Below are 22,427 nucleotides of genomic sequence, written 5' to 3'. Positions count from 1 at the left end.
ACACTTAACAATAAACTCCACTTATTACACGGAAGTTACCATCTCAATCCGCACCACAAGATGGCGCTTAAAGTTCAACATATAAACAAAATCCTCCCTTTACAGTTAGCAATTAAACTGAACCACTACACTCCCCACCTGGTGTAAACACTTTTATACCACTATTTAATACTATTCAGTCTTTGTATCACTACTTTGTGGAAGGAGGAGAATAAGTTGAGTCACTGGGCGCAAGTAGACACGAGTAGTCCCTTGCTTCACAACCTTAACTTCCACTTTTCTGATCCTCTTGTCTTGGCTTGGGATGCTTTTAGTGATGAGTCCAATGGGCCATTCATTGCGTTTAACTTGATCGTCTTTTAACAAGACTACGTCTCCTACTTGAATGTTATCTTTGTCCTGAGTCCATTTCCTTCTTGGCTGGAGCACGGACAGATATTCTTGTCTCCAGCGCTTCCATAGACGGTGTCAAAACAGTTGGTGAGTCTGAATCAGTACTAATGGGAACCAATGGACGAGCATTAATGATTGCCATGACTTCTGCCATTAGTGTTGTAAGGACTCCATGGGTAAGACGAGCTGGACCTGACCGCAGTAACATTGCGTCTAGAATGCGCCGGGCGATGCCAATCATTCTTTCCCATGATCCACCCATATGTGATGCGTGAGGCGTGTTGAATGTCCATGTACAGCCTTCATTGCTGAGGTAGTCTTGGATCTCAGGGTGATCTGTACTGATCTTTAGCTCCTTACAGGCTCCAATAAAGTTAGTGCCACGATCTGATCTGAGAACTTTGGAAGGGCCTCTAACTGCGAAAAACCTTCTCAGCGCATTAATAAAGCATGAGGTGGACATAGTCTCGACTACTTCTATGTGAACTGCACGAGTCCCTAAGCAACTAAATAAAACTGCCCAGCGTTTGCTTTCTGTGGCCCCACCCCTAGTCTTGTGAGTAACTACACTCCAGGGCCCAAAAACATCTAAGCCTACCCTAGTGAACGGGGGCTCCATGGTGAGTCGATCTTCTGGGAGGTTGGCCATTTTTTGTTCAACAGGTTTTCCTCTATGTCTACGACAGGTGACACACTGATAGATTACACTTGAGACTAATTTCCTGCCTCCAATTACCCAAACACCAGCAGATCACAGCGCTCCCTCAGTGAGGTGACGACCTTGGTGAGCAACACCTTGGTGGTAATGTCTCACAAGCAGAGTTGACACATGATGTTTTTTAGGGAGTATCAGAGGGTGCTTTTCATCATACGGGATGTTGGCTAGAGACGTCCGACCCCCCACCCGTAACAGTCCATGTCTATGAAAGGGTTTAGAGTCCACAAGGGGCTCGTTTTTGGGATTCGTTCCCCTTTATGCAGTTTCTTAATGTCCTCTTGGAATGAATATTGTTGGATGCTTGAAATGACAGTAAGTTTAGATTGAGTTTGAGGGTTTGTAGTGTTTTGATCTGAATCTTTGGACTTGCTTCTAGCTAGAGTAATGAGTTTCACCATACTTCGTATTAGACGTTTCCATGTCGAGAATCGTTCGAACCGGTGTGATCTGAGTGGTTCAATGCTGGCTTTAGTTGCATAGACATTCACTTCTGGTCGAATCTCTGAATCATGCTCTGGATCTATTAGCTCGAACTCATGTGTATCTGCTGTAGATGAACACTGAGGCAGTTCCTTTGGCAAGAATGGTGGTCCAGTGAACCAGTATGTTTGTGGCAGTAGAAGTGCTGCTATCGGGTGAGTAGCAATGTCTCAATGTGAGTAGCAATGGATTGTTTTCTGATGAGACATGATGCCACTGTGTTGGTGCTGAAGATTTCCTGATGCGACAGACTCTGTTTGAAACATAGACGTAAAATCTTCTTGACATGTTGTAGATGTAACCTAGTACAATCTTACTGTCAGTGTAGTACTTTACAGCATGAAGCTCTAGGTCGATTTCTTGGCATATAAGCTCTGCCATTTCTGCAGCAAGGACCGCGGCGCATAACATGGAATTGTGTGAGCTGGTTTTCGTGCCAGTTTGGCTTTGCCCATGACAAATCCGGTGAGATGCTGTCTCTGCTCATTGACAACTCGCAAGTAGGCAACAGCTGCGATTGCTGTGGATGAGGCGTCACTGAAGACACACAGCTCTCTGTGTTGTGTTGAGGAAAGAGACAATGGTACGTAAGGTCTGGGAATGTGTAGGTGCTCTAACTCGAGAAGAGAGTCTCTCCATACAGACCATAGTCTTTCTTTAGCTGGCGATAGGGGATCGTCCCAGTCACATGGTTCGGAGGTTAGTTCTCTTATGAGTGCTTTTCCCTGTACAGTTATCGGCACAATAAAACCTAAGGGGTTGTACAAACTATTAACAGTGGATAGCACGCCTCTTTTGGTGAATGGTTTTTGTTCTTTAGAGACTTGGAATGTGAAAGTATCCGATTCAAGACTCCAGCTGATGTCTAAGCTTCTTTGCACAGGTAATGGGTCAACGTCTAAGTCAAGACTTTTGATGTCTTTTGCTAAGTCATTTGCTGGGAACGCCTCCATGACCTTGCTGCTGTTTGAGGCAATTTTGTGCAAACATTCTCTGTGTTTTTTGCAGGAGATCGATTGCTTCCAGATCAGTTGGAAGTGAGGTTAGACCATCATCCACATAAAAGTTTCTGGTGAATTTGAATCTATAGCATGGAGGAAGGATTATATATATATATATATATATATATATATATATATATATATATATATATATATATATATATATATATATATATATATATATACGTATATATATATATATATATATATATATATATATATTGCAAAAACCATCATTCTCTATGATTTATATGCTGTTTCCCTCATGGAGCCCGTTAAGTCAACATGTTTTGGTATTACTATATTTAATTTGTGGAGACACTTTAATCCCTAACGAACGATTTTTAAATGTTTTTATTTTATTATATTTCAGTTCTTTATTCAAAAGATGGAGCAAAAGAAATAACACACTTATAATTAAATATATTCCAATATATTGTGTTTTAATCTTATATTAATGTGTTACATAGAAACATACACAAGCAAAAATAAAGGTTGTTCCCATATAGCTCATTCCAGCAAGATCATACTGGTTTACCAGCTACACTAGCCCCGTTTTGCTTGAAAACACCATGACTATGCTGGCCACCCAGCTATACCAGCACTATACCAGCATTATACCAGCACTATACCAGCATGAACCAGTAAAAACCTGCCTGGACCAGCATGGAATTCATGCTGGTATATGCTGTATTTTTCAGCAGGGTTGGAGTTTTGTTTATGTGTAAAGTGACGAATCCTTCCTCCAACCCTGGCATTTGAGGGTTAACAGTGTTGACAACCTTGTCAAATTCGATGCCATCAACATAAAAAGTGTCATTATTCTTCTGACCAAACTGACTGCGTGCTTTGCAACATTTCTTGTAATGGTACATTTTCTTGCAGTTATGACACAGTTGTCCGAAAGCTGGGCATTTCTCTTTCTTTGCTGCATGACTGCTTCCACAATTTTTACAATTGGTTATGGTTGATGAATCGTCTTGCTCTGTTCTTCGTTTATGTCTTGTGTGTTATGTCCACCTGCTGGAATTTGGCTGTATTGCATCCACATGAGTGGCATTCTGAGGTATAGCCAATGTTTTGTTATTTTCCTCTGTCATTTCATGTATGCGACAAATTGAGATGGCTTTAGTTAGAGTTAGATCACTGTCTCTCAACAGCACTTTCCTTAGGCTTTCACTGTTGATGGCACATACTAACCTATCACAGATCAGCTCGTCAGTCAGTTCTCCAAATTGACAACTTTTAGCTTTGATTCTGAGATCACTGATGAATGCCTCAATAGTCTCACCTTGTTTTTGGTTCCTAGAGTGAAACCTCTGCCTCTCCATTGTCTTATGTTGTTGAGGGTTGCATATTTCACGGAATTTTCTTTTCAGGCACTCTGGATCTTCTCTCGATTCAGCGGGAGTGAAAATGCACACACCTCCGCTGCATAGACAAATGAACGCTCTCGTTCTATGGCTTCCGGCCCTGCGAGGAGGATATATGCCCTTGTCCTGGCAGGGTTATCATAGTGCGCGGCGGCGATGAAAATGTCATACTCTTGCTTGAAAATTCGCCAACTGTCCGCAATATTTCCATAAAAAGTGAGCAGGTCTGGTCTCCGAAAGCAATCCGCCATCACTGCGCGGTCACGCGAAAACTTCTCGATTATTTTTTTTTTTTTTTGACTCACGGGTGAAAAGTCCTTGCCGTCTTCTGACACCATGTTGTTTGTCCAGTAATTTACACAGAGACAGTCAGTGGTCGACGTGAAGATAATTTTATTAACAGAACTCGTGTCCGACATACAATGCATTACCCACGAACATGGCTCACATGTGGTCTTAGTACATACGCCCCCAGGGGGAGGGAATACCTTCTTAAAAAGCCCAACACATGTTTAAGGTGCAGCACATTAGAACATACAAATCACATTGTATTTCTGAACAGATCATCTATCACAATGATCTAAAGTTAGTAACCAAATCACCAAATCACTTGTACAGGAACTGTACTGGTTACCTGAGACATCCACAATCATTTTAATATCATCTCAAACATTTATTTATCATCAACAAATGCTGACTTCCTTATTCCTTAAGGTGAATTTTAATAATAAGAAGAGTGAGAGTGGATCTCACTCTCAGTGTTTATCCATCAGTCACCTTCACTAAATACTTTTACAAAGCAGCTTAAACACAGTGTGTGTGTATGTGTGTGTGTGTGTGTGTGTGTGTGTGTGTGTACCTCAGTTTCTCCAGTGTACAGTGTGGATTCTTCAGTCCATCAGAGAGCAGCTTCACTCCTGAATTCTGCAGTTTATTGTTACTCAGGTTCAGTTCTCTCAGACTGGAGGAGTTTGAGCTGAGAACTGAGGACAGGACTCTACAGCTTTCCTCTGTCAGATTACACCCACCCAGACTGAGAAATGATGAAATATCAGAACACTGATCTCAAACACACAAACACAGCCATAATCGATGGACACACAAACACAGCCATAATCGATGGATGGACAAATGGATTTCACAGAGACGCTAAAACAGTTGGTGTGTGTTGTTCTCTGTGCTCATACAGGTACAAATCTGTCACCTCCAGACCTCTGATTTTACACACACACTGGTTCAGGTGTTTGGTGTGGACCTGAGTACAGGTGGAGTGTTCACATACATCCAAACTAAAGAGAAAGTTTACAGTTTTTAACCTTATGAACGATTCTTGATCATGATTTGTATTTTTTATAAAATATAGATGTGGAAAAATCTCTCATCTATCATAAACAATGTAAATAAAGGATATTAGAAAGCACATTGTACTGTTTACTACCTGATTCCTATCAGCCAGCTCCTATAAATACGAACTTGACCTTGACTCCTGTGCAGAATCTCGATTTGCGTTAGCTATCATTCTGAGCGTTTCCTTTTTGTCGTAGTTCCGGTTTTGACCTAGTTTCTGTGTTTCTTGATTCTCTGATTGTTTGCTGCCTGCCCTACAATATCGTGTTTGCAGTGTTTGACCCTGCCTGTCTGTTTACGAGTTTCGATTAAAAACGCTGCAAATGGATCACCAGCCCCATGACTCCTCATTACACAAACACAGTCCACAGCTTAAAATCTCCAAAATCCACAGAAAGTTTCCAAAGAACGAAACCTGACGTCTCTTCAACAGTACCGGTGATATAGTCTGCTTCCTGCTTCGCTACTGTTCGGACGCTTTTACTTGCACTCTGTGCTTTGTGCTTTTGCTTTTTCGCTTTTATCTTTTGATTTAACTACCAGCAGTTCAGCACAGTGCTCAAACTAAACAATTGGGCACTCACACTACAACTACAAATTCCTGAGACTATATTGATATTTGGAATATTCAACAACTTGGGGAATTTGTCATTGCGGTCTACCAGTCTGCTATTGCCGGCAGTTTACAATTCTAATTCAGGACAACACAGCTGCCCACACTCAAACAGAAGAGAAAATGCCTTCTTTTGGATCTCAATCCACCTGCTGCTCAAACTGCCACAGACTTCTACAAAAGATTGCAGTTCTCGAAACAAAGTTACTTGTGGTGCTGCCGACCCTGCCAGAACATACAGCAGAGCTTCATCGTGGTCCCTCTCACCATAACGCTGGTGAGTCCTGTGAACCTAATGCTTTTAAACAGGTCATAGTGAGCTCAGAGAAACCTAAAGTAATTGACACAAACCGATGGCATAAACAGGGTGCGAGACCCAAAGGTCTTAGACTGTCACAAGTGTCACAAATTGCTGCATTAGCATCATCTACTGGTATTCTACCACCCCCTGTGCGGATTGAAAATAGATTTGAAGCACTAGTGAGTTTGGGCGAAGAATCCCCAAATGTAAATGGACACAGATCACATCAGCCAGTAGCTAACAGAGCTAACAGACGCTCAACATCATACAGGCAGTGGCGCTCCACTCAGACAGCAGCCGAGCGAAGCACGCTGATAGTGGGTGACTCTATTATCAGAAACATTGGAAGCAAGGCTACCCGTACATACTGTTTTCCTCGGGCAATGGTTTCTGATGTTAACAAGGAACTTTGCAACATTCTGATGAAACATAAGTCTGTCCGTCGGATTGTCATACATGTGGGAAAGAATGATATCTGGAAAGAGCAGTCTGAGCTCCTTAAGAGGGATTTCAATGAACTTTTAGAAACACTTGCAAGACTGAAAGTTCAATCATTCATCAGTGGACCTCTCCCAGCCAGAGGAACAAATATGTTTTCTCGGCTACTAAGTTTAAATTCATGGCTGCAAAAAACCTGCACCAAGAGAGGACTGAATTACATTGAAAATTTTAATATCTTCTGGAATCAAAGGCAACTTTTTAACACAGATGGTATCCACCTAAACAAACTAGGTGCTAGGTTGCTTAAAGACAATATCTTTTTCTCCCTTCATCATTCATCATGTCCACTCCTGGACAGCCTAAATGACCAAAGGATTTCACACCAACACCTGGATGGACATTCAGTTGACAAGGATAAAACTCCGCAGCCACAACTCCACAACTACTGTTCACAGACACAGCTCAGGCTGAGCCCTGCCCACAGACCTCACTACAGCTGGATGGTGAATCAACACCCAAGGACGTTTCTATGTATAACAACCAGGAAAAACAAGATAACACTCCCCAGCCTCCAGGAACACCAGAATCACAGCTGATGTCGTCACACTCTCTCTCCTTCTCTCCAACATCACCACTTCTGTGCTTTTCAGAGAAAATGGAGAAACTGGTATCCGCTGGAACTTCTATTGCTGCCCCCAAATATCAACCAAGAAACGGCGGGCTCCACAACCACCAAAGCCTCCGGGCCCAGCCTGCCGTCCCCCTCCATCTGAGAGAGCACTCCGACCTCTGCCTCAACATCAGGGATCACCCCAGCCCTCATCTGCAAACAGCACTGGTAACTGATATGTGTTGGGTCCCCTCTATGACAGCAGTAACAATCAGAAATGTTTTCAGAACAAGCAGGAGCCCAATGTCCCTTTAGATTTCCCTATCTCTGTCCTGATATGTGATAGAAAGACCAAGGCCATCTCAAGCCGCACGACAATTCTATCTAATCTACTGCCTATTAGACGACATTCTGAGATGGATACAGGGCCAAAACCAGTTACTGTTAAATTAGCACTTCTGAACATCCATTCATTAAAGAACAAATCATTTTTAGTTAATGATCTTATCACCACTAACAATCTGGACTTCATGTTTCTAAATGAAACCTGGTTAGATGACAGCTGCAGCGCTACAGTCCTCAATGAATCAGCCCCACCCAACTTTACTTTTATAAGTGTCTGTAGAGCTGTTAGAAGAGGTGGAGGAATAGCTGCTTTATTCAAAGATGCGTTTCAATGCAAGCAAGTGTTAATTGGTGATTACCAGTCTTTTGAATATTTGTGTATTGCTCTAAAAGGTAAACCATGCATTCTGTTTACAATTATTTATAGGGTTCCCAAATACACCCCAACATTTGTTGATGAATTCACAGAACTTTTATCAACAATCTCCTCTGAATTTGATTATTTTGTTATTGATGGAGATTTCAACATTCATATAGACAATGCAGAATACAATACTGCAATTGAACTGTGTGACGGCAGCACGTGCACCACCGCAAACACACGGAGGAAAAACCGCTCTTCGCCCACGGCATTGGCAACCCGGAAGCGGTTGAAGAAAGGAAAAGGTGGCGTGCCAAACGGGACTAATGTTTGTTATCTTTCTCCTCTTGTTTTTCAGAGAAATCCAGCTGACCCGGGACTCCACATTGATGGCTCAGCCTTGCTAATCTCCTGGGGAGGGCTGCTGTATTATTCTCCTGCCGTCCTCCTCTTGCTACCGGGTTTTGGAGCCTGGTCCTCTGCCCAACCGCCCCCTACAGGAAGGACTCACTTTTGCTGCCTTCCTAATTTCTGTTTTTGCTTTAAGTGAGTGAGGAAATAAATACCTCCCTTTTGTTATCTCTCACACCATCTCTGTGCCCCTTTTTCCGTGTCCCATCTCTCGAAGAGCCCTACAACTGTTAAATGTTTTAAACACTTTTGATCTGACCCAGCACATGCAAGGTCCTACACACAATAGGGGACACACTCTTGATCTGCTCATTAGCAAGGGTCAAAACATTTCATCCACTGTTATCAAGGATGAAGCGCTGACCATTTCTGTGTTTACTTTGGTTTATTGATCTGTCCTGCCACTGAAGATCTGTCTATGTTAAAAAAAAGGTTCGTAAAAGAAAACACCAGTGAGGTATTTATGAATGCTATATCAATGTTGCCAAACATATCAGCAGACTCTGTTGATGTTCTCCTTGAAAATTTTAACTTAAAAGTTAAAGATACTATTGATGGTATAGCTCCAGTAAAGGTCAAGCTGATCAATGGCAGACGTAAAGCACCTCGGAGAAACACAACAGCTGTTCAGAGCATGAAAAAAACATGCAGAAAAGCTGAACGTATGTGGCGGAAAACAAAACTTGAAGTACATTATAGCATCTATAAGGACAGTCTTCATGCTTTCAATGTAGAACTAGGCACAGCTAGACAGATCTTCTTCTCAAACATTATAAACAACAACATAAACAACACTCGCACTCTTTTTGCTACTATAGAGAGACTAACAAACCCCCAAATCAAGTTCTTAGTGAAATGCTCTCTGACAACAAAGGCAATGAGTTTGCAACCTTTTTCTCTGAGAAAATCAGTAATACGGCCCAATATGTCAAAACCTCTTATGAAGAAAGATAAAGCAACGTCCATGACGTCGCCCGGTATGGCGCAACCGGGGCCTCACCCTGGAGCCAGGCCCGGGGTCGGGGCTCGAATGCGAGCGCCTGGTGGCCGGGTCTTACCTCACAGGGCCCGGCCGGGCTCAGTCCGAAGGAGCAACATGGGTGCCGAACTCCTGTGGGCCCACCACCTGAAGGAGAAACCGTAAGGGGCTGGTGCAATATGGATTGGGTGGCAGTCGAAGGCGGAAGGCGGAATCTGGCTCTAGGGCCATGGAATGTCACCTCGTGGGAGGAAGGAGCCTGAGCTGGTGCGGGAGGTTGAGAGATACCGACTAGATATAGTTGGGCTCGCCTCCACAAACAGCTTGGACTCTGGAACCCAACTCCTCGAGAGGGGCTGGGCTCTCTACTACTCTGGAGTTGCCTGTGGTGAGAGGCGGCGGGCTGGTGTGGGCTTGCTCATAGCCCCCCAGCTCAGCAGCCATGTGTTGGAGTTCACCCCGGTGAACGAGAGGGTCGTTTCCCTTCGCCTTCAGGTCGGGGAGAGGTCTCACACTGTTATTTGTGCTTACGGGCCAAATGGCAGTGTAGAGTACCCGACCTTCTTGGCGTCTCTGGGAGGGGTGCTGGAAAGTGCTCCGACCGGGGACTCCGTCGTTCTACTGGGGGACTTCAGCGCTCACGTGGGCAGCGATAGTGACACCTGGAGGGGCGTGATTGGGAGGAACGGCCCCTCGACCTGAACCCGAGTGGTGTTCTGTTATTGGACTTCTGTGCTAGTCACAGTTTGTCCATAACGAACACCATGTTCAAGCATAAGGGTGTCCATCAGTACACATGGCATCAGGACACCCTAGGTCAGAAGTCGCTAATCGACTTTGTGGTTGTTTCATCTGACCTCCGGCCGTATGTCTTCGACACTCGGGTAAAGAGAGGTGCGGAGCTGTCAACTGATCACCACCTGGTGGTGAGTTGGATCCGATGGCGGGGGAGGAAGTTGGACAGACTTGGCAGACCAAATGTACTGTGAGGGTCCGCTGGGAACGTTTGGCAGAGTCTCCGGTCCCACCTCTGGCAGAGCTTCAACCAGATCCCGATGGAGGTTGGAAACATTGAGTCAGAGTGGACCATGTTCTCCACCTCCACTGTCGACGCAGCCGCGCGGAGCTGTGGCCATAAGGTCTCCGGTGCCTGTCGTGGGGGCAATCCCCGAACCCGGTGGTGGACCCCAGAAGTAAGGGATGCCGTCAAGCTGAAGAAGGAGTCCTATTGAGCCTGGTTGGCTCGGGGGACTCCGGAGGCAGCTGATAGGTACCGGAGGGCCAAGCGAGCTTCAGCCCGGGTGGTTGCAGAGGCAAAAACACGGGTCTGGGAGGAGTTCGGTGAGGCCATGGAGAAGGACTATCGGTTGGCCTTGAAGAAATTCTGGCAAATCATCCGGCGCCTCAGGAGGGGGAAGCAGTGCCCTGCTCACACTGTTTATAGTGGGAGTGGGAATCTGCTGACTTTGACTGGGGACATTCTCGGACGGTGGAAGGAGTACTTCGAGGATCTCCTCAACCCCACCGACATGTCTTCCACTGAGGAAGCAGAGGCAGAGGGCTCAGTCGATCCCCCAAGCTGAGGTCACTGAGGTGGTTGAGAAGCTCCTCAGTGGCAAAACACCGGGGGTGGATGAGATCCGCCCTGAGTACCTCAAGTCTCTGGATGTTGTGGGGCTGTCTTGTTTGACACGCCTCTGCAACATCGCATGGGGCTGGGGACAGTGCCTCTGGACTGGCAGACTGGGGTGGTGGTCCCTCTGTTTAGCAATGGGGACTGGAGGGAGTGTTTGAACTACAGGGGATCACACTCCTCAGCCTCCCTGGAAAAGTCTATGCCAGGGTACTGGAGAGGAGAATTCAGCCGATAGTCGAACCTCGGATTCAGGAGGAACAATGTGGGTTTCGTCCCGGTTGTGGAACACTGGACCATCTCTATACCCTCACCAGGTTGCTGGAGGGTTCATGGGAGTTTGCCCAACCAGTCCACATGTGCTTTGTGGATCTGGAGAAGGCATTCGACTGTGTCCCTCGTGGTGATCTGTGGGGGGTGCTCTGGGAGTATGGGGTCCGGGGCCCTCTGCTAAGGGCTGTCCGGTCCCTATATGACCGGAGCAGGAGTTTGGTTCGCATTGCCAGCAGTAAGTCAGACTTGTTCCCGGTGCAAGTTGGACTCCGGCAGGGCTGCCCTTTTTGTCACCGGTCCTGTTCATTATTTATATGGACAGGATTTCTAGGCGCAGTCGGGGGCCGGATTGAGTCCGGTTTGGGGACCACGGGATTTCGTCTCTGCTTTTTGCAAATGATGTTGTCCTGTTGGCTTCTTCAAATCCGGACCTTCAGCGTGCACTGGGACGGTTTGCAGCCAAGTGTGAAGCGGCGGGGATGATTATCAGCACCTCCAAGTCCGAGGCCATGGTTCTCAACCGGAAAAGGGTGGCTTGTCCCCTTCAGGTTGGTGGAAAGCTCCTGCCTCAAGTGGAGGAGTTTAACTATCCTGGGGTCTTGTTCACGAGTGAGGGAAGGATGGAGCGGGAGATCGACAGGCGGATCGGTGTATCTTCTGCAGTGATGCGGTCGATATACCGGTCTGTTGTGGTGAAGAAAGAGCTGAGCTGCAAGGTGAAGCTCTCTATTTACCAGTCAATCTACGTTCCTACCCTCACCTATGGTCGTGAGCTTTGAGTCATGACCGAAAGGACAAGATCCCGGATACAGGCGGAATGAGTTTCCTCCGCAGGGTGGCTGGGCGCTCCCTTAGAGATAGGGTGAGGAGCTCGGTCACTCGGGAGGAGCTCAGCGTAGGGTGGCTCGGGCATCTGTTCCGGATGCCTCCTGGACGCCTCCCTGGGGACGTGTTCCGGGCATGTCCAACCGGGAGGAGGCCCCGGGGAAGACCTAGGACATGCTGGAGGGACTATGTCTCTCGGCTGGCCTGGGAACGCCTCGGTATTCCCCCTGAGGAGCTGGAGGAAGTGTCTGGGGAGTAACCATAAATCTGAGTGGACATCCATGACATGTGGAGTCCCACAGGGCTCAATTCTTGCAACGCCTCTTTAATTGTATATTCTCCCAATTGGTCAAATAATGAAAAAGAACCAATTTGCTTACCACAGCTATGCAGATGACACCCAGTTATACTTAGCCCTGTCCCCTAATGAGTACAGCCCCATTGACTCTCTATGTAAGTGCATTGATGAAATTAACAGTTGGCTGCGTCAAAACAAGACAAAACCGAAGTCATTGTATTCGGAAATAAAGATGAAACTCTCAAGGTTAACACACACCTTGACTCTAGGGTTCTAAAGACACAAAATAAAGTCAGAAATCTTGGTGTAAATTTAGAGGCTGACCTTAATTTCAGTGGCCATGTGAAAGCGATAAGCAAATCAGCTTACTACCATCTCAGAAATATAGCCAGAATTAGATGTTTTGTCTCAAGACAGTACTTAGAGAAACTTGTTCATGCTTTCATCACCAGCAGGGTGGATTATTGCAATGGACTCCTTACTGGGATCCCCAAAAAGACCATTAGACAGCTGCAGCTCATACAGAACGCTGCTGCCAGAATTCTGACCAGAACCAAAAAATCTGAGCACATCACTCCAGTCCTCAGGTCCTTACACTGGCTTCCAGTTCCATTTAGAATAGATTTTAAAATATTGCTACTCGTTTATAAATCACTTCATGGCTTAGGAACGAAATACATTACAGATATGCTAATTGAATATAAACCAAGCAGATGACTCAGATCATTAGGATCAGGTCAGTTAGAGATACCAAGGGTTCACTCAAAACAAGGTGCGTCAGCATTTAGTTATTATGCCACCTATAGCTGGAATCAGCTTCCAGAAGAGATCAGATGTGCTTCAACAGTAGACACTTTTAAATCAAGATTAAAAACACATCTGTTTAAATCTGCATTTACTGAATGAGCATTGTGCTGCTTCACACTGACTGCACTTTTTTATCGAAATCACTTTTACTCCTGTTTTATTCTTTTTAACATATTTTAAACTGTTTTTATTGAAATCACATTTATTTTCTTTAATTGTTCTTTGTTTTTATTATGATTTTATCGTATGTCACTTATTTTTCCTTTTTTTTATTTTCCCTCCCTCTCTTATAAACTGTTTTCTAATTTCTATGTAAAGCACTTTGAATGACCTCTGTGTATGAAATGTGCTATACAAATAAACTTGCCTTGCCTTGCCTTGATAAAACTGACCGACCGTCACGTGCAACCGTCTTTGTGTTCACCGTCTGTTTTTACCACATCCACCATCTTCTGATGCAGTGAACCAGACAAAAAACTGTGTCTATAATTTAACCACAACAGATTAACAACAATCACGACCCAAGAACAAGAATGTGATCGGTCATTAACAGTTTGGTGTCTTTGTCGAGCTCCAAGTAGAACAAAACAGGACTTTTTAATAACAGCGGTCACGACACTACACTCACCTGTGACACATTATTCATCCTCTCTCTTTTTACCTGCTTGTACACTTGAGAAGCAAAGAAAAAAGAACCACATCAAAATAAAAGTCTTCATATAAAAAGTCACATTTAAACTCCATCCTCTACAAACAGTTCAGTGTTAGAGAAAGAAAATCTTCATCACTCATCTGAGTTAGCTGCCTAGCTTGTTTCTAACATAATAAGAAGATAAAGCTGAACATTTTCCAACTTCGTCTGTCCAATGTGTCGAGGTCCAAAATGATGATTGATGATTTATTTACCACGAGCTCAGTCCTTGGTAAAGTTTAGCAGTAATGCAGACTGAAGGAGATTTTTGTTTTCCCTTCGTATTGGGTTAAATTTTTAAAAAGCATTTATATTTCATTTTTATTAGAAAGAACAATTGATTAAAAAAGCCATGACAGAGTGAATCTCCCCACAACACTGTGTCACACACAACAAAAGATGAGGAACTTGAACAAAAAGAGATACTTGAAGGACATTAGAGTGTTTTAATATGTACTTTTTATATTTTCTATCCATATTGATCCCATTTTGTCAGTCTGATGTTTCTCATCAGTCAGAGTTTTGTTAAATGTAACTTTCAAAATAAACAGAAAAGAAAAAGTATTTCACTGGTGTTTAGTTCAAAAATGTCTTTAGTTCTTAAATGCATCCAGTTATTTTGTATAGATGTTTTTACATAAATTTTAGAGAACACTTAATTTTTCATGATTCATATATAAAAGCTATAAAATGCCTCATATGATGTTATAAGATTTTGTCCATGTGGCCCAGCCCTCAGTTCAGATATAACATGTTAGTGTAAAAAGTGAAACAATCTTCTGTAAAAGTACCAGAGGTTCATTTAAAGATGATTAGAGGAACTATTAACAAACATTAATCCAAACAGTGCAGTTCAGTGTTACATTAAAATAATAAACCATGCAGTAATACACTTATAAATAAAAATACTCACTCAGCTTTTCTGGAAGCTTTGACCACTGGCAGCAGCCTCAGAAGACATTCATCTGATGGATCATATTCACTCAAATTAAACACATCCAGCTCCTGTTCTGAGGTCAGTAACACAAACACCAGAGCTGACCACTGAGCAGGAGAGAGTCTGGTGTCACTGAGACGACTGTAAACTTCTCTGTTCAGGTAAGTTTGTACTTCCTGCACTAGAGAATGATCATTCAGTTCATTCAGACAGTGGAACAGATTGAGGGATTTCTCTGGAGATGGATTCTCCTTGATCTTCTCCTTGATGTACTCCACTGTTTCCTGTTTGCTGTGAGATCTGCTTCCTGTCTGTGGCATTAAGTCTCGTAAAAGAGTTTGATTGGTCTCCAGTGAGAAACCCAGAAGGAAGCGGAGGAACAGGTCCAGGTGTCCATTCTCACTCTGTAAGGCCTTGTCCACTGAACTCCTGAGGAGATCAGACAGGTTTGATTTCCTGAAAAGATCAGACAGATCAGAGGTTTGATGTTCTGTTACATTTCTGCTGATCAAGGAGAGAAATGTGTATAAAGCAGCCAGAAACTCCTGAACACTCAGATGTACAAAGCTGAACACCTTCCCCAGGTGAAGCCCAAACTCCTCTCTGAAGATCTGGGTACACACTCCTAAGTACACTGACACTTCTCTGACATCAATGCCACACTCTCTCAGGTCTTCCTCATAGAAGATCAGGTTTCCTTTCTCCAGCTGGAGGAAAGCCAGTTTTCCCAGTGCCATGATACTCTCTCTGGTCTGCTGAGGATCAGGGTCACATTTCTGATGGTACTTTTGGTCCTTGTGTTTGATCTGAAAGATCAGGAAGTGTGTGAACATTTGAGTCAGAGTCTTGGGGATCTCTCCACTCTCTGCTTCACCCAACATTCTCTCTAGAACAGTGGCTGAGATCCAGCAGAAGACTGGGATGTGGCACATGATGTAGAGGCTTCTTGAAGACTTCAGGTGTGTGATGATTTTATTGGTCAGTCTCTGATCACTGATCCTCTTCCTAAAGTACTCCTCTTTCTGATTATCACTGAAGCCTCGTACCTCTGTTACCTGGTCTACACACTCAGGAGGGATCTGATTGGCTGCTCCTGGTCTTGTGGTTATCCAGAGGAGAGCAGAGGGAAGCAGATTCCCCTTGATGAGGTTTGTCAGCAGTACATCCACTGAGGCTGACTCTGTCACATCACACAATATCTCATTCTTCTGGAAATTTAGAGGAAGTCGACACTCATCCAGACCATCAAAGATCAACACCACTTTGTAGGAGTCACAGTCTATTGATTCTAGTTTTCTTATTTCTGGGAAAAAGTGATGAAGAGGTTTCATCAAACTGAGATTTTTCTCCTTCATCAGATTCAGCTCTCTAAAGGGAAGTGGAAACATGAAGTTGACGTCCTGATTTTCTTTTCCTTCAGCCCAGTCCAGAATGAACTTCTGCACTGAGACTGTTTTTCCAATTCCAGCAACTCCTTTAGTCAGCACAGTTCCGATGGACTTGTCTTTAAAAATTTCATTACATTTGATGGGTTTCTCCTGTGTTGCTGGTCTCCTGGACGCTGCCTCAATCTGTCTCACCTCATGTTCATTATTGATGTTTCCACTCCAACCGTCTGTGATGTAGAGCTCAGTGTAGATCTCATTCAGAAGTGCTGAGCTTCCATGCTGTGAGATTCCTTCATTAATTCTTTTAAACTTCTCTCTCAGCTTGGACTTCAACTTTGTCTGATACACAGAGGCGAGTTCTAATAAACAAAGTAATATCTAGTTTAGTAATAAATAGTTATAATGCAAAATCGTTCAAACACTGCTGTTAATTCCTGACTGATGTACTAAATATCATTGAAGCTGGACCATGAACAGATACAACATGATATTAAAATTAAATTTAAAACTAAAAGTGTTCATATCTAAAACTATTTCATCTCTCTAAAGTGAAGCTGATGGAATAAAGTCATGACTCAGAGCTCTTACTGTTGTGCAGTGTGTTAGCGAGATCTGTGTGGTTCATGTTCTTCAGTACGTGCAGTGTGATCTTCAGCGCTCCATCTCTGACACTGTGCAGATCCTCCTCATCCTCCACCTCCCTCTCAGTGCATGCTGGGTAATCTGGTCTCAGGAGCTTCCTAAACCTCTTCAGCTCATTCTTTATCAGAGTGATGACTTTGTGTTCCAGCTCCTGGTTAGAAACACACAGGAACAGATCTAAATATTATCATGTTACACAGTGAGAGAGGCTTTTATTTTATCAAAAGAAGAAAAGTCTATTTTTATTATCACATTTAAAACTCATACAACTGATTACCCTTAATGCTGCTGCACATCAAGACATTACAGGGATCACAACACACATATTACACACTTTAAAAACAACACACACACCTTGAATATAGAGTCCAGCTGATTTGTGCTGATGTTTGATTTTTGTGGTCTGTGAACAAACAAAACACATCATGTAATATGGACTATATGTATTCATAGCTACACAAATCACACACTAATAAATACAGACACAGATATTTAACACTATCCTCTTAACACAATACACTGATTTCAGGATTTCCTAACTGACACCAACATGTTTAGAAACAAATGTTTGAATAAATGAATAAAATCTTTATATTGTCATTAATGTCCCAGGTGTAAATGTTCTTCTGTAGCACCACAGACCCTCCAGCTCAGGGACTGCAGACTGAACTGAACTCTTAAAGCACTTTTTCTCACTGCCAGTCCGAGAGCTGCAGCACTGAACAGTTTAGTGTTTTACTGCTTCAACACCTGATAAAGCTCATGAAGTGCTTCATAATGAGACAAGTGAGTTTGATCAGGTGGAACACTGCTGTAAAACACCTCACTATACTGACCTCACATCAGTAGAACTGTCTCTGTCTCTGAGACAAAAAATGGACGCACCATTGACCCGTCACTCTTCATGGACACACAGCTGGGTTCTGGTGAGTCTGATCTCTTTCTCTTCATCATTCTAGAATAGAAATATCAGCAATAATTAATACTCAGCACTGTTAAACAATGTGTTCATCATTAAACACCAATAATTCCATCTTTTTAATTCAGATCCAGTCTGTACACTTATTCAAACAGGAGACAGGCCTCATAAGTCAGGAATTACACTGATATCAGGAGTCCCAATCACAGCTAACTGACTCAGCTGGGTCTTAAAGCCTGTAGAGTTCACTGACACAAAGCTATGCTGCTCTTATGCTCCACATTACACAGTCCTTTTTACTCTTCTCTCAGTGAATGATTTGTCTAAACTGTTCTTAGATCAGATCAGTGATATATTCACTGCTATTAAACACCTTAAAGCAAATTTGAGTTCCTGTGTTAACTAGTGAGTGTTTAGAGATACAGATGTGTTCCCATGAGACGGTGTGTATTTATTGCTGGTGAATGTAAAAGTAAGTCACCTCTCGTCTTTCTTTAAGTCCTGTTTTCCAGACACACTCATGTTGGAGGTCATGTCTCCTTCTCCAGATTACAGCAGGACACACGTTTACTTCACTCCAACATCGGTGTGTTAAATTAAACCCTGAATCAGCACAGAGTTCACTTACAAAACTCTTCTGCATCTAGTGTCACTTCAGTGTGTTTATATATTAGAGCTTTAGATACTCACTTTGTTTTTACTCCTGAAATCTTTTAGTTTTCACTCCACACAAAATGGAGCTGCTGATTTTCACTCTTACTGATACTGGTCTAACTGGTTTGTCTGGTTTATGCTGACGTATGTGTGTGTTCGGGGGGGGGGGGGGGGGTGTATGTGTGTGTGGACACATAATGTGAGGATTATATTATATGAGCTGCATTATAAGTTAGTGATGAGCTTTTTTAGTATTGGTCGGTGCTGTTATCAGTGTCATATGATGTGATACCGAAACACTTAGTAAATCTCATTGTGATAATCTAGTTTAATAACAGAAGCTTCACTACAACAACTCCATTCTGCTGCAGGTAAAACACGGAATGGAGTTCAATTTATTAGGACATTCCTCAAGCAGAATGGATTTGACTTTGCTTTGCATTTCTAATTGTTCATTTCGCTTTGCAATTTCTAGATCATTTGTCTCACTCTCATTGATTTTTATTTCTCTCTGAGGCACTTTTAGCAAATGTCTTGTGTTTGTCCTCATTATTTTCCCACGCTCTGTTAGCACTTTGTATGACCTGGGCGTAGTCTCTTTAATCACTTTGGCCAATGGTCCCCACTGCCCATCACATGTCACTCGTACAATTTCTTCTTGGTGAAGCTCTGTAATTCAGAATAGCCAGGTACGGATCACTCCCTGTCTCAGTGGCTTTTTTAGAAGGCGTTTCACTATTTGAACTCCTTTCTCTGTTAAACCGTTTGTAACACCTTAATGGAGATTTGGGATAGCTCTTCAATGTTAGGCCCACAAAAATAAAGATGGAGAACTCACAAATGTTCACTCACAACAGTTTATTCCTCCGTACACAGGGAAAACCTCCATAATAACATGTTACTAAACAAAAATACTCATTAATATGAGAAAATGAAAATAAAGGGAATATTGGTTGCAGCATCAGACTTTCTCACACACATGTGGTGTTATAACTGAAGCGCGCCCTCTCTGGCGTATGCGCACATTCAATTAATATACACAGTAATAAATCAACGGCACATTGCTCTTAAAGGGGTAGCACCACTCCACTCGTTACACGTTGGACTGCGGGTACAGAGGGTTTGAAAGTCCTTGAAACTCTGACTTGCAAACTGTGGTCTATTGTCACTTATTACAGTCATTGAAATACCATGTTGTGCAAATATACCTTTTGTCTTTGCAATTACCTGCTCTGACTTTGTGCTTGTCAGCTGCACAAATTCCAGGTAGTTTGAATGATAGTCCATGAGCAACAAGTTTTCTTTGTCATTAAGCTGAAACAAGTCCATACCAACTTTTCCCCACTTTCCTTTCAGCAAAACTCCATCAAGCACTGACAGTTCATCTTTAAAATGCTGGAAAGGATTTTCCATGATCTCATCTCCAGGCATGTGAATCCTGTCCATTACTTTCTTTAACTGTTCGTCTTTCAGTGTTTCTTTGGCTTCTTCAACCCATTTTGTTGTTGATACTGGCATCTGTGCTTTGATAGAGTCCACATGAATTTGCATGTCTTTCTCTGTAGTTGCAAACAGCTCCTAAACCCACTTGTGATGCATCTGTAGAGACCTTTAGAGGCTTTTCCTGGTCATAAAAAATCAAAACAGATTCTCTTGTTAAACTGCTTTTCAACCATGACCACTCTTTTGGCTGCTCGTCGTTCCACTGCCACACGGTGTCTGTTTCTAACAAGCTTCTCAGTGACTTTGTATTTGCTGACAGATTTGGAACAAGTTTTCCTGAGTAGTTTATTAACCCTAAGTCTCTTTGCAGGACCTTTTTGTCTCTTGGCTCTGGCAATTTATCCAATCCTCTGATTTTTTTCTCTGGTTGTATTCCTTCTTCAGACAGTCTTTCTACCAGGTAAGTGATTTCTATTATTCTGGACTGGCATTTGTTTTTATTCAACTTTAATCCATTTCTTTGTGCTTGATCCAGGACCTTGCGAAGTCTTTCATCATGCTCTTCTTTTGAGCCCCATACCACTACATCATCAATGAAGACTCTGACTCCTTCTATTCCATTAAAAAGCTGTTGCACAGTTTTGTGGAAATCTTCTGGTGCTGAGCTGATGCCAAAAGGTAGCCTTTGGAAACAATGCCTTCCAAACAGTGTGTTGAAGGTGGATCATTTTGTGCTTTCCTCATCTATCACTATCTGGTAAAATCCCGATGAGGCATCCAGTTTGGAGAAATAACGTGTTTCACTCATTGCATTAGTAATGTTTGACTTTGTTGGAAGTCTGTAGTGCTCGCCTTGAATGGCCTTGTTTAAGTCTTTTGGATCTATACACAGTCTTAGATCTCCATCTGGTTTTCTACTATTATTCTGTAAGTTCTTCTATTTTTCTGATTATTCCTTCCTTTATCAGAACTTCTATTTTCTCTCTCAGACTTTCTTTAAATGCTACTGTCACCCTTCTTGCTGGATGTGTGACCGTTTCTGATTCACCTTCAGCCCTATCTTGTGTTTTCCTGGTAATTTTTCAGGCTATTCCTGAAAACTTTGTATTCTTTTATCCAGTCATTCTGAGTAATTCCTTCTGTAGTTGCATCTTTGTCATTTCCTTGTTTATGACATGGTCTCTCTTTATCAATCCAAACTGTATGCAAAATTTCAGCCCTAGTAATAACTTGTCTATTTCTATCCACAAGTACAAAAAACAGATCCTTCTTCTTTCCTTTGTAGGATAGACTGACTCTGCATATTCCCATTGTAGGTATAGTTTTGTTGTCATACGTTTTCAGATGCACTTTTTTAAAATTTATTTTTGGTTTTCTATTCAGTCTCAGAAAGTCTTTCATAGGTAGGATATTTACCTTGTGCCCCTGTGTCCAATTTTAATGTGACATCAGTGCCGTTTACATCCATGTGAGCCATCCGCTCTCCTCCTGGAGTAATTTGTTCCTCTTCAGTTGAGTCTACGAAGATTGTTGCTTCATCATCATTCATTGCTTTCTGAGGCCTGGCAAATTTGTATTGGCCTTTCTACAGTGAGGTCTGTCTCTTTTAACAATTGCATCCTCACTCTTTTATCTTGTACTCCATTGACTATTTGATCACGTATCATGGAGTCACTCAATGTTCCGAAATGACATGACTGACTTTTCAATCTTAAATCTGTGACATACTGTTCGATGGATTCTGACACTTTTTCTAGTCTGTTTCTGAAGACAAACCTTTCATATGTCTCATTTTTCCTTGGTGTACAATATTGCTCAAATTTCTCAATAACTGCATCATACTTATGTTTTTCTTCTTCTTCCGTGAAGACAAACGTGTTAAAGACATCCAGTGCACCAGGTCCAGCCACCTGTTAGCAGAAATGTGAACTTTCTTCGTTCGGTTCCATCCAACCCAATAGTGAGGGCATGAAGGTCTAAGCTTCCCAGTTTTTATTTATATTTCCGGTAAACTTTAATTCGGATGGAATTCATCATTTTTAATCATTTATCCTGGTACCATGTATTGATGAGACTTATACACCGAGTGTCCTGTTCAGAACCCCGTTTATTAACTGCTCCTGGCGTTACAGTCACAACATCACTGTATTGGTAGCATTACACTGCCCTCTAGTGGCCATCATATACAATATACACATCTCAATACATTTTTAGCTGGTGATATTTATTGAATTATCAGTAACTGCTGAATCAGACAAGATCCAGACAACAAAAGACATTTTATAAATGACATTTTATAAAAGACACTAAAAACACTTTTGAATCTTTAGTATTTCGTTCAAATCCAAGGATTTTCATTGGTCCGTTAAGAGGAGATGAACCATGACTCGAGAATAACGAGTCGTTTTTGGGGAGTGATTCGTTTATTTTGTGTTGACTGCACATGCGCAACTTCGCATGCGATCATTAAACAGAAAAGATCGGTTCACCTTTTGAGTGTTTGGGGGCGAGGCAAAGATGGTGTTGTGACGTGTGTGTTTCATT

At 42.7% G+C, this 22,427-nt stretch overlaps 1 pseudogene; it reads right to left on the bottom strand.

Moving 5' to 3' along the window:
- Positions 1 to 13,607: 13,607 nt before the first annotated feature.
- Positions 13,608 to 18,410, bottom strand: LOC132863958 (NLR family CARD domain-containing protein 3-like; annotated as a pseudogene).
- Between the last annotated feature and the right edge of the window lie 4,017 nt (positions 18,411 to 22,427).

Source organism: Tachysurus vachellii, chromosome 21 (assembly GCF_030014155.1).
Source record: "Tachysurus vachellii isolate PV-2020 chromosome 21, HZAU_Pvac_v1, whole genome shotgun sequence".
NCBI classification, from domain to species: domain Eukaryota; kingdom Metazoa; phylum Chordata; class Actinopteri; order Siluriformes; family Bagridae; genus Tachysurus; species Tachysurus vachellii.
This window is presented reverse-complemented; position numbering and strand designations above follow the sequence as displayed.